A 16,446-nucleotide genomic window follows, 5' to 3' on the forward strand; every position below is an offset into this window, starting at 1 on the left:
TGTCTATACTGCAGGTAAGAGATAACTTGGAAGGAAGGAAAAACTCCAGTCTGTGAGTCAGGCAATTCCACTCCCTTTCAAGTACCATTTAAATTTATCTTTTTGTTAAAGGTTCCAAAGGACTCCAAACTGCTGCTGCATTTCCAGGTAAGATGCCAGCATAGCCCCCTTTCTGCTCACAGCATTGCACAGCACTTGGATACCAGGGCACAGCACTCTCCCTCTACTGTTTTGCTTTCCCCCAGTGACTCCTGTGGGCTTCCACTGCAGCTTCAGAGTGTGAGACACAAATGTTGTGTCTTTCAGCATCATCAGCAGTGACCTTCCATGCAATAAACAGAAGGAGAAAGGATTTCTAGGCCTTTCTACACTCCTGAGCACACCTTGCACATACACATACTTCACTTTGAAGTAGGAACATGCTGGAATGCTGAATAACTGAACCAGAGATGAGAACATGAATCCTGCAGCCACAGCTACACTCTGAGAGGGCTTCACATCCTTCACTTGATGTTGTAGGTTTGCAAGTCATTAAAGAGCTGGTATAACACAGAGAGGAAGGAACTGGAGAAGATGCACTGAAAACTACATCCATTGGAGTGATAAAAATTCCTGTCAATCTGCTCAACAGCTCAATTTCTTACTATAAAACACGCTACCATAAATCTGCTTAATTTTTTAAATCTTTTTAGTGGGAAAAGTTATTGAAACATACACTCAGCACCCTGATGATATAAGACCAGGATGCCACCTCATTTTTGCATCATAACATGAGAAAAGATAGATCAGCATAATTTCTCCCAAGGAGCCCAACTTTTGAAGCCATAAAATGTGAAAAAAGCAGGAAGACAATTAAGATCTCTCCCATTCACTGTGAGGTCTGGGGGGGTAGAACTCAGGCTTTCCCATGCTGAGACTGCAATATCCCTAATTTTTTCACAAAAGAATTAATTTGAATCACCTCTTTTTTACTGAAAAGGAAGCCTTCATTAAAGGAAAAGAGTCTCTTGTGCATTCAGGGTGCTAGCTGAGCCAAGAAGAGGGCAGGCTAGAGAGAAATAATGTGAATAAATTAAATGAAAAATGAGTGTGGCAGTGCAGATGTGAGTGCCCAGACTGACCACTCCATTGGAGGTGCTGCATCCTGCTCAGGAGGGAAAGCACTGCCCAAAGTCTACAGAACATGCAGTTTGTCATCAGCCCTTCTCTTTGGATTAGGTGGTTATGCTTTCTCAACAGGTTTTAGGCAGAATCCGATCACATGCAAGTTGTGCATCACACTGTACATGTCAGGTTTATGGGACACCTTCACAGTGGTAAAACACCTTCCTGGTATCAGGATATTCTTTATGCACATGGAACTAAATTCTTGGACACGGGACAGAGGTTTAAAATCAGAATAGATGGAACAGAAACCATGGCACTGATGTGGTATTAGCAGTAGGGATCCCCAGGTGGGAGTGGGACTAAAGGGCTCTCCACAGTTTGTGACAGAACTACAATGCCTGTGTGTGGAAGCTTCCATCCTTCTTGTGGGAGGTGGAAGGATAGAAACCTGCACACCTGTGGACATTCCTGCAGTGCTGAGGCTCCTCCTTGATCCATACCATGCTAAACAAACACTGCAACAACCAAAGGACTGCCCAGGAGAAGGCCAGAGAAGACTGATTTTGTGTGTGTTTGAACATGCAATAAAGGTGACAGCTCTGCCCAAAGGAAGAGGGGGAACAGATGTAACAGCAGGTGCCCTCCTGCACTTAGGCAGGGACTGAACCCCTACATAAAAGCTGTGGTTTGGGCTTTCTACAGAAGAACCTTGGAGCTTCAGGTAAGGTGTTTTGCTGTTTTGTTTGGGTTTTTAGGCCTAGAAACAAGAAAAATCTTCAGGAAAGAAAAGATAGACAATGGGAAAAAAGTGTACACATCACATCTTCTGTGTAGGAGACTGCAGACAAAATCTGCTTTGTGCACACGTCAGAACCAAACCCACAGAGAGCAGTGCAGGTGTGCTGGCTCTGTGTGGATAAGATGAGCAGTAGGGTCCCTGCTAACTCACTGAAAGGCTGCTGACAGCCTGTGGAGCTCTGCCTCCCAGCGCTGCAGCCAGCTGTGATGACAGCTAACACTTGGAAATACACATCCTTCACAAAATGCTTTTGACTTACTGTGAGAGACTGAAATGGTTTGGTTAATGGCTTAAACACTGTTAGGAAGGACTTCTTGCTCATTGTGGCAAAACCATATAAAAACTTGTGACCAGCAAAGCCCAGCCCTCCCTGAATGTGCCTGACTGGAACTTTGGACTGTGAGTTACAGCACCTAAGGGAGCTTCAGACAAGATAAAGGTGACACTGTTTCTCACTTACTGTTGAATAAAATCCATACTATTGACTTTGGCATATAGTTTCCTACTCATTGCAGAATGAGGATGGACTAGATGACCTTTAAAGATCCCTCACCACCCAAACCATTCTATAATTTTAAATATTTCCAGCCTTTGGTAATGGCACAAACCACTTCAAGAATAAAATCCAATTATCTTCTGGAATCAGAGATCAAACACTGATTCTACTTGCAATGTCATTCTCAAATTAGCAGTGTAATAATCTCTGCATCCAAACAGATCTTTCCAGGAATTTTCAGTCATCTAATGGGTAAGTTATGGCATCTTCATTTCTGTCCTGTGGGGTCCTCCAAGAAGACAACCCACTTCCCAGTGGCCACAATCTGCTGCCAATAGGAAAAGCCTTGGAGCTGATAGGTGAGCAGGAGCAGCTGTCCTGACCTCAGATTCTCTGGTGAAGAGAGACCTTACCATTTGAATTAACTCTTCTTTTAGCCTTATAAAGTGAGCTGATGAAAAGAAGCCACAAAGGAGGTGCCAACAAAAATACTGAGGGTTACAACTTGCATCCTCTCTGGGCTTTTCCTCACAGCTGAGCTGCTGTGTCAGTGAACTTCACCAACAGCCAGGTTATAAACAGATGATCTGTGCAGCTCCAGAGACTGTTATTTGCACCAGCAGGTGGTTGATGCTATTCATGCTTGCTCAGCCAGACTTAGGCCTCCTAAAAGGTCAGCTGGTGAAGAGCTTCCCAAAGTCTTCAGCAAAAGGAGTGAAATCAAGACTATCAGGGTCTCTAAATGTTATTTACGCAACATACTCCAGAAAAAGCATGAGCTTTTCTCACTTCCACTCAATTAAGTATGAACTGTATAATACTGTTTCAACTTCAGCAAACTGAGACACCTGAGAAAGAACTGTGCTGCAGTCAGCAGCAGCTGTAGTCTGGACATAATCTTGGTCCACGATTCATAAACTAGCAGTGTGTCCAAAGAAAAAACATTGTACAAAAATGAGGTTATCCTGTATCCTCATTGTTTGTCCCTTGATTATTAATCAGAGGTTCTCAACTGTGAACTGTTGACATTCCAACCCTTCTTTTCCACACACTGTCACCTCTCCTGCCGTGCCTCTCTCTCCAGAAGAGTCTGTAACCATCCAGAAGGGCACTGCAGTCACAGGACACATCCCACCAGGTTTCACTCATGCAGGGGAACTGGGTCAAAGCATGGAGCTCAGTGCCACCCTAATGACAGCAGAGCAGACACTGCTCCCTCTCAGTGGTGGGTATTCCACTGGCTACCAAAGCATAAGCCACAATCTTCTCTGGCTTCTCCAAGTTGCATTTCCAGTGCATTCCTCTCCAAGGACAAAACCTAATGCCCATCTGTACTGCAGCAGTCCCTCTGAAGGGGCCAGGAAGAGATAAGTGCACTCAGAAAGTTGAAACACAGCTTGGAACCTGTCAAGTTCCACAATATCAGAGTTCAGAGCAACACCTCACCCCCAGGGCTTTCTTCTCTGCCTCGTGCAGCAACCACTCACAAACACACCCTTCAGGCCAAGGCTTTTGCCACCTTTTCCCATTACTGCATGCTCTTCTTGTAAAAACAGTTTTGCCATCTCCATTTTTTTCTGCACACTCATGGAAATCAGGAATAGAAACCTTCTTTTGAAGAAACCTTACTAATCATCCTTTCCTTCTGGAGAGGTTACTTGGTACTTCTCCAGTTGCAGCAGCCACAGCAGATGTGGGAGGTGGCTTAGGGGTATGAATCCAGGACATCTCCTCCTGTCTTTTGAGACACATGGATTTCAACCCATTCATATATTTCAAGCCATATATATATATATTTATGGTCACATAAACTTCCATAATACGGCAAAACATTACTTAATAAACACATCCCTCATCATTAAATACAGGAGGGCAAAAAGTTGTCCCAGACACAAAACAACATAAGGAAGAACAAGGTATGTCCAGCCCAGCAGCCCGTCACTGGAACATCCAAGAGCAGCTGCCTAGGGAAGCATGGGAAAACAGGGTAATCCCAGGATAATAATTAGCCCTGCCCTGAAGCACTCTTCCAGCCTCCAGCAGGACTAAAGGCATTGGTAGGGACATATTGAACCACACACTCTATTTCTATTTAAAATGCAAAATAATTTTTTCCCATTAATAAAACCAGTTCATTTGTTGGGGGATTTTACAGTTGGAAACTTCCGGAATCTACATCTTGTGATGTTCCAAAGTTTTACGATGCAACTTGGTGAAGAACAACCTTTCTGTTTTGACCCAGAGTCCTTGAGCTTCATTTGGTTCCTGCTGGATGCTGACCAGGAAGATATCTTCGCCTCCCAGTTTCCTTAGACCTCTTCAGGCATTTGTTAAGGAGAGAGAGTCCCATTTGTTTCCTTTATGGAGCCTGCTGAGTACATTTGATCACTCAGGCTGCAATTTTATGAGCCTTTTCCAATTCTGTTGTAGCTTTATGAAGATGGGGCCAGAGCTACATGCAATATTCAACATGCAGAAGTACCATCATGCAACGTCATAATGATGTTTTCTGGTTTATTTTCATTTCTTCTTTCTAAACCCAAGCAGAGACAGGTGGGTTTTTTTTTTTTGGTTGGTTTTTTTTTTTTTTTTTTTCTAAGAATTCAGCTAATCTTTCTTACCCCAAATCTTGCCTCTGAGTTACAATGCTCAGCTGAAAGAGGAGCTCAGGATTTCTCCCCCTCCTCCCACCCCCATGTACCTCACATTGTATTTTTCTGCATTTCACCTGTTACTTTTCTCATTTACATGATCAGCACTGAATTTTTTTATGTAGCCCTTCAGTCAGCCTTCACTTTCCCTGTGCCAAAAAATGCAGTGTCTGCAGCGAAACCTGCCACCTCCCTGCTGCTTCTGGGTCCCCTGGGGCACATTGAACAACATACATCCACCACAGGCCACTCTTCCTACTGCTCGCCTGTCTATGGCAAGAACCACCATTTATTTCTACACTCATTTCCATGAGGAGTCCTCATCCTAAAGAAGGGCTCTGGAGCAGAGGCTGTCCTCAGACTCCTCCACAGTGAACAAAAGAGCAGAAATAATTGACGGGGTGGTCTGGCCTTTTAATAGCTGGGTTTGGTTTTGTACCACAGTCATCTACTTAGTCTCTGGTTTTCCTGGCAGATTTCCTCTTCCTTTGTATTTCAGGAAAATGAGGTGTTTGTGCTTCCTCACAGGGTTTTCCCTGTCTGCCTTGTTTTTATGCCTTTATGCTTTACATATCAATACTCCAAAGTAAAACCTGCATTTAGGCCCACATGAAGAAACCACACATTTTAGCAGTACAAATGCTGAAGGCTCAGGGTTTACTTCACCATAATAGTCAAAGGAAAAATATGTGAAAGCATCACCAGGAGCAGAATTAGATCTTTAATATTTGAAGCTTTTAAAAACAAATCCAAAACAAACAAACAACCAACAAAAACAATTGAGAGGGTACCTCAAAACGATTAACAAAATATCAAGGGATAAAAGACATTTATGGGAAAACATAATATTTGACATCAGAGAAAGAAGAAAAAAAGAATCAGCCTGCTGAGAAAATGATCTACACATATATTAACGGAAACTATTGTGACTCAAAATTGAAAGAATCAGGGCAAAAATGACAAAAGAAATTATCAACAAAGCTTCGCTATTCAGTCACTGAAAGCAGAGACAGGATCTTGAGAGGAAACACAAATCAGGCAGAAGTAGCATTTATCAGGCTAGAAGGGATATTTACTGCCTAAAATGACTATGTATGAACAGAAAGATTTTGTTGTACTACACAACGAAATGTATTGCAGCATACAGCAACCTTCAATATGACAACCCACAGTCAACAAGCAGCAGCATCTTTGTTTTCACTTGGGAATCAAGAGCAGCCAATGCAATAAAATCTGTACTGGAAAACTGAACACACACAAAAAAAGGTCATACTAGCAAACTATCATGATTATCTTGGAAAGAAATGCAATTGCCTGCATCTCAGAAAAATGAAACTATGTATTTATGAATAGAAGTGACCCTTTTCGATACCAGCAAGTGACCACAGAAAGGAGAAAAATGAGAGGAAAAGCAAGTCTATTAAAATAATTCTTCCTACTGCTGGATCTTCTTCAAAACATGGTGTAGTTGGCATTAATATTTCTGAAGTTTTGCTTTAGTTTTCTAGGAAACTGTTTTAAGACAGACAACCACATACTTAATACTTGTATTTATCATGGTTAAACAGTAATTTGCTTTTTGTTTTCCTTCCTAATATAACTGTCCTAAAGATGCACATCAGGTGATAACAGAGCATTCTTAAATGCTGCTCAGCAATTACAACAGCAAAGTGGCTGGTTTACAGCTATTAAGAAAGCAGGAGCACATTTAATTACAGAGATAGTTATCTTGGATTTTCCTGTAAAAGAGGCAATTCTGAGCAGGTTGCTCTAATGGAGTGGCACATTCATTCTGCTTTACCACCTTGTTCAGAGTGCAGGCATCAGTAAATCCAAAAATGCATGCTGCTGGAACCTAAGGTGGGCTTTATGATGCTGTGTGAGGTGATAGTTGAGCACATTTGAGTGCACACCACTGTAAGACACCCAAAACACACCCCCAGCCCCCTGCCTGGAGAGGGGGCTAGGAAAGGTACAAAGAGGAGGAGCCCAAAGGACCAGAGATCTCCAGCCCACGACCTGCCACAAAGATTCCATTCCACAAATAACAGATGGACATATGTATTTAGATTTTTAGTCCCATCATTACCTCTGCGCTTCCCTGAACATTCCTGGTTTCACTAGTAAGTGAACATCATACTGTGGATGATGACAGCCACTGTCGTTGCTTAAAAATCATAGAATTAATACTATTTATAAATAGAAAAATGTGAGTTTTCTCATAATACACTCCACACTTGTGGTTTATCTGATTTTTTTTAAACCATATGGGAAAACCTACTGTTACACAGGATGAACAATAGCATATTTGAACAATCAAATGTGACCTCTCTGAGGATTTAGGAATTCCATGTGCTACTATATCATTGGTTTTCAATTAGAAGATCTTGTAGTTTTTTTCATTTATAAAAGTAAAAAAAAAGCAATAGCATATCTAGTCTAAAAAGTAACAGGAGTGAACCCTGAAATAATTCTTGCTGTATTTTTTTTTATCCATAGAGAAATGTAGGAATTAAAATGTAATTGAAAAAATTGGAAATCAAAAAATTCTTCAGCTGAAACATTAGGGGTAAATCCCTGTAAGTTTACAGATATCCATTACAGTCCTTGCTTAGATTTTAGAGATGGGAATTTGCCATGAGGCTGGTATTTAAGCTGCCAGTGGAAAGATGAGTTTCATCAGTAAAGTTAAAAACAGCTTCTTTAAAAAGAAAATTCTTTAAGGCTCTTGCACTATTGCCCACCTGTAACTTTATCAACTGCTATCAAAGTTTATCATCCCAGTAAGAGGATGCTGCAGGGACAGGTTCCCTACTTGAGGGGGCCCTGAGCACAGCAATAAACCAGACTTGGAACAGAAGTGAACTAGAGAACTTGAACTAGAGAAGTGCCAGAACACCCCCCAGAGTAATGCAGTCTGCATTGCACAAAACCACACCAAATTGAAAGTAAAAAGGTCTAATAAATGGGATTTATTGGCATGCACAGAGGCAGCAGGCCCTGCTCCAAGAAACTGGACTAAAATACAAGAGCCAGTGAGCTGGTGGGGCTCCACACACACCAAATGAGCGCAGGGGGGAATCAGGGAGCAGATGGAAGAGGCCAGGGAAATGGGTGGATTACAGCAGTCATAGGAGTTTTTAATAATCTGAACAGGATTAGGCAAAGTACAGAGGACAACCTGCACATGGCAGCACCGTGTTTTGTAGGAAATAGAGCTTCAACTCACCCAGACAGTTCTCAAGCTGTCATTGCCAGGTGTCAAAAAGCAAGGGGAGATCATCAGTCAAAAGGGAGGTGGGATCCATAGCAGAGCAGCGTGACAAAACCCAGGGAGCAGCCCCCCTTACCCTGTCCTGGGATGTAAAGGTGCTGTGTCCATCCTGGACCACTCCATGGGAGACACTGCACAGCCCCAGGATTCCTCCCTGAATTTAATACAAGCAAACCTCTGTTTGGTACTCTCAGAGAGGCAAATCACAAACAGGAGGAGAAATGATCATAAACCAAACCCCTGTTCAGAGCTATATTTTCCTGAGAACAGCTAAAGAAAAAAAAAAAAAAGGAAGTTATGCCTGCTTGTGAGGCAATGAGATACATCTAATTCATCTGTGTATATCACCATCTCCTTGATAATACAAGCCAGTATCAATTTAAGTTGGCAATTACATTCTAATTTTCAGCAGGACTCTGAGATGTGCCACGCTTTGTATCAGGCTTGGAGAGATGGATGCAAATAATGCAAGGTACATGTCCTGAAATGTAACTTTTCACTTAGAGCTCTCAGGAGTGCCATTATTCTGCCCTACAGCTCAGCCTGGCTCAGTGCTGCTGCACACACTGAGCACTTCAGCAGAGGCTGCCCATCCAGTGCTCTCCCTGCCATAAGAAAAGAAAAATCAAAAACAAGGAGGCAAAAGAGGGTGAAAACCCATTTCTGCACTGAATAATGTAATAACTCTTTCAAGGTCAAAGACTTTGTTGGTGGACTCAGCTGGAGCTTGTGACATACAGCAAATCCCACTTCACTGGGCCATATTCCACCTTCTGTAACTCATGCTAAGATTCCCTGTGACATTATTTCTTATGTAATTTTTCATTTATTTTAAGCACTATATTATTATATATTTTCAATCATCTAAAGACCATCAGAACAGCTTGGTTGGATACAACGGGCAGTGAGTTGCCCAACCCAAGTTTTCTGGGCTTTCCCAGGTCCCTCTGCAGAATCTGTACACTTTACTACACAATCTCTTATTCTGTGGATTTTTGCACATCCTGTAAAATTTAGGAATGCTGCAGAGTACTGAGTAGCCCAAATTGTTTTGTTATTGTTGTGATGTGACAGAATTCTAATTTCCATGCTGGTGAGCATATTTGAAGTCAGAATATTTTTTTTTTTAATCACAAAGAAACTTGTGTTGGAAGGGGCATTCAGAAGTCTAGTTACTCTCGTTGTAACAGTGATTTGACACAAGTCATTCCCACCAGTAAATATCTCACAACAGGCAGAAAATTTCTTAACCGTCTCAAGTCTCAACACTTCTGCAAATACCACCCAGTCACAGAAAATGAGCAATAGCACAAATAACCCATTCCAAACCCTCTGTTATTTTCATACACCACCCAGAAAGTTATGGGTCTGGCTCATTACACAAGGCAGTGAAGAATGGGATGTACATTTTCCAGAGGCAAGATGTTACAGAAATGATTGCTGGTACGAATCAATACTCAAGTCCTAATACTGAACAGTTGAATCACAGGCCAGAACAGGATATCCAAGCACAAAAGCAGGTACATTCTTTTAATTATTAAAAACGTGATTGCATTCCCATGGTTTAATTCTATGTGTGGTGCAAGATAATCATCCTCCAGTGCACACTTTAGATTGTCACTGAAGATGCTTCTCTGGAGAACAGTTTGCAATGTGTAAAATCTTTCTGTTGATACAAAACTATGTTTTTCTTGAGTATTAACCCTAGAAGTTCATCTTTGATTCTGCTTTCAAATTGAGCATTTCCACAAAAGGTGTCAAATATATATCTATCTGCAGATGGTGCTTCGACCTCTCTGGCAGACTGGGATTGTCCAAGATCTTTGGCCAAACAAGTTTTGGCAGCTTGGATTACAACTCAACTGGTTGACCAAGTACCAGATCCTAGCAAACATGGAATTTCCCCTTTGAACAATGTGCTCTGGGCAGCAAAATGTCCAATACACCTATGAACCTTCTATTTCCATCACAGCAGCATTCCTAATACAGCCAAGCCTGCAGCACTTCACTTTCTGCTATTCTGACTTATCCACGCCTCTTTCCGTGACCTCACAGACCCTTCAGAGCTCTCTCCTTCCTCATTCCTGCAGCTGAGGGCCTGGCCACAGCCTGCTGGCTCAGCTCCTTGTTTTGGCTGCTTTATCTTGCTCCCTTAGCCTGGAAACTTTTGTAGGCAGTGACAGTCCTGGCACAACTTAAACAGATCTTTGTGAGAGTCACATGCTTAAAAAACAACAACAGCTACTTAATATATTAGCCCTGTGATATTACTAACAAGTCAACTACTATTATTGTTACTGGGTGAACCATATAATAAAAATAATTGTTATTGATATTACCCATTGCCATATGCAGACGTCTGAATAAAAGTGAAACCTCTCTCTGGTAGAAACTTTACTCTATGGCATGCCAACATCACCTTTAGCAGGCACATCTGATCTCCCATGCCCATTTTTTAATGCAGCCAGAAACTACATTGCGTTACTTCAGCCTCAAACTAACATATTGTCTGTCAGACAGAGGCAAAAGCTTCTCAGGAAATAACAACTTATAAGACTGCTGCTGAAAGGTCCAACATATTAGAGGCTTTTTTTTAATGCACTTTTGAATTTCTGGAATTTCTATTTCACTGGGATTCTCATCTCCCTGGAGGGCAGGATTTCTGTATTTGTTGCCAGTACCTGTCTGTAAAATGGCATCAGTGTCCCGTTTGCTGATGCTCTGATCTCACAGCAGCTCCTCTAATCACCCAAAGAGGCTGACTTCGTGGCCGCTAGTGCTGACAGCTCAATCTGAGAGCTGCAGAGACAAACAACTAAACTCCTGACAATGGCAGGCAGGCAGGGCATTGATTTTGCTCCTGAGAAATACTGTATCAAAGATCACAGCCAGGAGTCAACCAGCTGATGGTGTGATACCTGTTAAAAGGAAAAAATTCTCTCAAAGGAGAGCACTCCTTCCCAGCAGGGACTTTGAAAGATGAGAGGAGTACATGTGAGTGGAGAAAGACACCTCTTGGAGGCACAGGAGGCATTCTCATTCTCACACTGTTGTTCCTCTAGCACAGAGCCAGGAAACCCAGCCCAGAAAGGGAGAGCTGTCACCCTGCCAGCGCTGCCTCTCCTCACTGTATTCTGGAGGGAATACAACAGGCAGTCCCAGCGCTGGCTCTGCAGAACAGAGGCACTGCTTACATGCCCAGGTAGGAAGGGGAGACGTGGCAGGAGCACCCCAAGGCAAGAGTGTCCCCAGGACAGCCCCTGTTGCTCCAGCTGAAGAGGTGCTGTGCCATCAGCAGCCCAGTCAGGCACCAAACCTCTCCAGCTGGGCTGAGCTGTTCTGCAGTCAGCGCTGGCAGCCCAGTGATGATAGCAGGGGGAGCAGAGACATCACAGATCAATTCTCAGCTAACAAATCATGTGCTGCAATGATAACCTGGAAAAATGTATCTTTATTTGTAATCTGAACAAAGCTGCTGTGCATATCCCTGAGCAAAACACAAGGCAAGTCCCAACTGCCACCACACCAACCTGGCTTGCAGCAAAGCCCTAAGGCATTCATTAGCTTACTAGAAGAGAGAAAAGCTATTTTGTATACCATTAATGTGCACCTAAAAATACGTGCATATTTCAGTTACAATTCAAAATGTTGCTTTTGTTGTCAAAATTAGTCATAAAATGAAAATCTGATATTCTCAGCATGTGTGAACTCTGGATTAATTTTACCAGTCACTGCTATTGTCAAGTCTTATCTCAAAAACTAGGTGCAAGATATTTTGAATTGAGAGGAAAGATGTATGCTAATTAATATCTATACAAACAATTTGACAGATCCCTCTTTGAAATGGGTCTTAATGTCTCTAGGAAATTTGGGCAGCAGGTTTGTTACCAGGCCCAGACAGTTTGGGTGCTGAAACAGACAAATGGATCAGCACAAGCCTGATCTTCTGAATTTTGGGGGAAATTACATACACAAGGGGGGAATATGTGCTAGGTGGATCAGGAAGGCTGTACCTTCCTAGCACCTCAGCTAGTGGGGAAAGGGAGAGGGCAACGTGCAGCCAAGGGTTCAGTGCTCACCAACCTGTGGGACCAGAGGGGCTTCATCCCAGGGGGATGAAGGAGCTGGCAGATGAGTTTGCAAAGCCACTCTCCATCATTTACCAATGGTCCTGGCTCACTGATAAGGATCCAGGTGACTGGAAGCTGGCCAGTGTGACACCCATCCACAAGAAGGGCTGGAAAGAGGATCAGGGAAACTAGAGGCCGGTCAGCCTGACCTGGGTACGTGGCAAGGTCACAGAGCAGTTTGTACTGAGTGCCATCACACAGCACCTACAGGATGGCCAGGCTACCAGAGCCAGCCAGCAGGGCTTTAGGAGGGGTGTGTCATGGTACCAATCCAGGCCATGCAAAGCCAGTACAGCTCTTAACACAGTTCTTCCCAGTCCCAAGCCCATTCCCTCTGAGAGCCTCCTACTGCAGCAGGAAGAGCAGGCACTAGAGACCAGGTAGCACCTGAGCAGTGCAGGTGAAAACCCTTCACCAAAGGAGCCTGCCTGTCTCAGGAAGCAGAGCCTCCTGGGCCACCTTCTCCCTGAACAATGTTGGACCAGGAATGAGAACACCTCATCAGCCTGCACTGGCAAGAAAAAGCAAACTCTTTCCCTCCGTTTAGTACCTGTAGTACCTTTGCTACCTGCTCATCATGGACTCCTCTCCATTCCCATGCCTGATTTAGAGAAGAGATTGACAGTCCCTAGCTCCCAATTCAGGTGTGTCTCCAGGCCAGCAAGGCTCTCCTTGCCTTCATTTGAAGGCCTGGCCACCTGCTCCAGCTCAGTTTCAGCTCCAGTTAGATAATCAATTGGAGAGATCACACTATTGACATTTCCCTCTCTCTCATCTGCCACTGGGAATGAAGCAAACAAGGAGTTTTGATTCCAGGACAGCTAAAACTGCTGAAAAGCACAGCTGCTCAAGTTCATAACAAATACATCCAGCTACTGATATTAAACTACCTGGATACCTCCTTCTCAGCAAGTCTAAGGGACACCAGTTGCTGGGGGATAAAAGAGCATCTTTTACTTCTAGGCTCACAGGGGTCTGACGTGCTTCACTAAGGGTCAAGGCTGGTGCTTTCCATACCTGAAATCACTACAAACCCTCCTGAAACAGCTGTAAAACCAAGACCAGGAGGGAGAAAAATAAATATGAAGGAAAAAAAATTGAATAGAGTCAAAGAATAAAAAAAATAAAAAGAGAAAAGGATATTATTTCACTGATTTTAACACCACAGTTTCTCAATGAATAGCAGTAGCAATAATTGAAGGACAATATAAAGCTTAGTCTGAAGCTTCTTTTTAAATGTGAAATATCCTAATATATTGTGTATCCAGGAGAATAATCCAAAGCCCTAGCAGTGAGGTTTATTCAAAGACTTAAAATCCACCCAATTCTAAGTTGGAACAAGGCTTCTAGAGACAATTTCTGAATATAGAAACTATGTATTGTTTTCAGAATACTCATTCAGAAAAGCTACTCGATTCAGTGGGATTCTCCTTTCATGCTTTACTATCTGCTTTCTTAAACACTGCTATGTATTCCCATATTTTAGTTAACATTTCAAACTTTCCTGTTCCCCATCATTTTTGTAAATGGTGGGTACAGAGCCTGATTACAACCACACTGTTCACAGCACAGTTTTATTTATTTAATGAGAACCATGCCTGGGCTTCTGTTTTATCCTATTCATTAAAAAGCAAACCCTTAAGAAAATGGGATGTACCCTATTATTTTTCTTTAAATTCCTGTTTTCAAAGGGGAAAAAAAAAAAGTAGTAAATCAACTGTTATTTACTGTAAGTATTACACAGACTGACAGGCAGGGAAATGAAGCTGAAAATCAGGGGGCTGTAAGAGCTCCCCCAAAACCCCAGGATACTGTTTTTACATCAGGGTTTATACATAAGCCTTGTCAGCAGACTCTCCCATGCTTGGCACTGACTGCCCCTGCTGTTCCCATACATTACAGAGATCTCACCATTAGCATCCAGGAGCAGGGTTAGACACACTGTGAAGGCTGTGGAAAGAGAGACTGCAAGTTCTGCCTCTTTTTTGGCATCACATCGTATAAAATTGACTGGAATTAGGTAGTCCATAGGCATCCGGAGTAGCAGCATTGCTATTTTCCTGATGCACAGGAGTGCTGCCATTCCCTCCAGAGCCTTTACATCACAGCTGTACAAAACAGACAGTCACCAAGCCAGCTCAGCTCCCCCTGATTTCTAAAAGGAAAATAGTGAATTCACTTAGCTCTACCAGACAGTTTTATAGCCCAAATGACATGGAGTGCAGCCCAGATAAGCCCATCTTTCCCTTGGGGCTCCTTCCAGAAGGTTTTGGAAGCAAAGGAGTAACAATCTGAGGTTGGGTGAAGAGAGGAAGTTGGGGAGAGGTTCCACATCTGTCTCATGCTCTGCATCCTTGTCACTGAAGGAAAAGGTTAAAAAAAAAAAAAAACTTTCTTGAAGACTAGAAAAAAATAGAGCAATGTCTCATCTGCACTCTGTGTTTTTCTTAATAAAACATCCCTCCTAACTGTATAGTTGGTGGGGAGAAAGATGTGCACACAGCCTACTGTGTCCTGGAGAAATAGCTTCCTAAATCACTCTTATGGAGCTCTCAGGTGTCAGGGAAGAATGGTAAAGAAAATCGTCATCCAAATATATTTGAAAGTCCATTTTCCAAAATTGTTTTTTTTTACTCAGTTTGTTGCTTCCTTCTTCCTGTGCGAATGTCAGTGCACATCACTGAGAGCTCCTGGTAACCCTGGCAACCCTCACATCACCACTGGCACCCAAGCTCAAAATAAGTCCCTTTAAAGCTAAGTGTAGTCACTGCCAAGACATTTCCCAGTGCTGATGTATTTGAGGTCACAGTGCTAAAGGAACAGGACACCTCTGCACCTGGAGACATTCAGGTGTTCCTGATCCACCCAAGCCTGAAAAGTCCAATTTCCTCTTTCCTCAGTGCTGACAGTGACTCAGCTTCTGACCCCATACTGGCCTTGCTCATGGGGCAATAAACCATGCACTAAACCCACAGCTGACACTAATTTGAGCAACAGAACTCTTGATGTTATTTTTTCTTTTGTCTAATTAATTAACAGAAGTGACAAACCAATTCAGTTACAGGAAATAACGAACAAAAGATCTCAGATAATTAACCATTAGCTCAATGGAAAACCATTATTCCTTCCACAATGTAAACTGGTTTATAAATTTCAGTGCCTAGCAGTACTGCTTTTTGTCAGTCCTTGAGAGCAGCAGCCTTCAGGGCAAACCCAGGAGATGATATATCAAGGCAAAGAAGTCTCACATGATCAATTCATTAACCACACTGTTCCCACAGAGGCATAGTTATACAAGAGCTGTGTCACTAATTAGTACATGAATTCTTCTGCCTTGAGAGAGGTTTTTTTGTGAACAAATTGTTAGGTGACTGAAGTTCTCCAATCACAGGATGCTTTAAAGTCTTTTTATCTTCAACCTAAGTCCAACATGGATATTTTGCAAACACCTGGTTTCAGTTCCATAAATTTGTATTATATAGGTTAGAAACTGAAGTGAAATATTTCTCCCTCTGAGTGAATGACTGATCCCACCATGTGGGACAACCAAGAGGCACAACTTTATTTGGTACTTTGAAAATCCATCAGCAGGAAAGAGGTCCTTAACCAAATAAAGGCTAGAGGCATTCCATTTATCTCCTCTCCACCTCTGCCCATGCTTCCTTACCATCCCCTCTGCTGTGTAAGGCAATTGCCACGGCTGGTTTGGGCTGTTTGGCTTTTCCCTTCCAGGAGACTGGCTGGGCCTCCCCCCTGCAGGCACATCCTCAGGTGTTTGGGTAGGCTATCTTGCCCATGCTCCCAAGAATAGATTTGCCCTCTGGGCTGTGAAATTAAGAACTGGCAGAAACACTGAACTGGTTGTATTCACCTCCATTGCCTGGGCCACTGGGAATCAGGCAGGAATCTGCCTCACACTTTCCCTGCCCTGCAGCTGCTCATGGCATTGGTAACATCCTTCACCTCTTCCGTTTCCCATGCAGGGCACA

The 16,446-nt window shown here is 42.8% G+C and overlaps 2 long non-coding RNA genes across 4 annotated transcripts in view; both read right to left on the minus strand.

Moving 5' to 3' along the window:
* LOC144246565 (uncharacterized) overlaps positions 1 to 16,446 on the minus strand; it is a 538,094-nt gene that overhangs the window by 248,972 nt on the left and 272,676 nt on the right. The window lies entirely within an intron of this gene.
* Positions 710 to 16,446, minus strand: part of LOC146767028 (uncharacterized) — a 40,667-nt gene continuing 24,930 nt past the window's right edge. The window contains exon 2 of the long non-coding RNA XR_014956253.1: positions 710 to 4,935. This is a non-coding gene — a long non-coding RNA (uncharacterized LOC146767028). The remainder of the gene's footprint in view (positions 4,936 to 16,446) is intronic.

This window comes from Lonchura striata, chromosome 6, assembly GCF_050655825.1.
Source record: "Lonchura striata isolate lonStrDom1 chromosome 6, ASM5065582v1, whole genome shotgun sequence".
Lineage (NCBI taxonomy): Eukaryota > Metazoa > Chordata > Aves > Passeriformes > Estrildidae > Lonchura > Lonchura striata.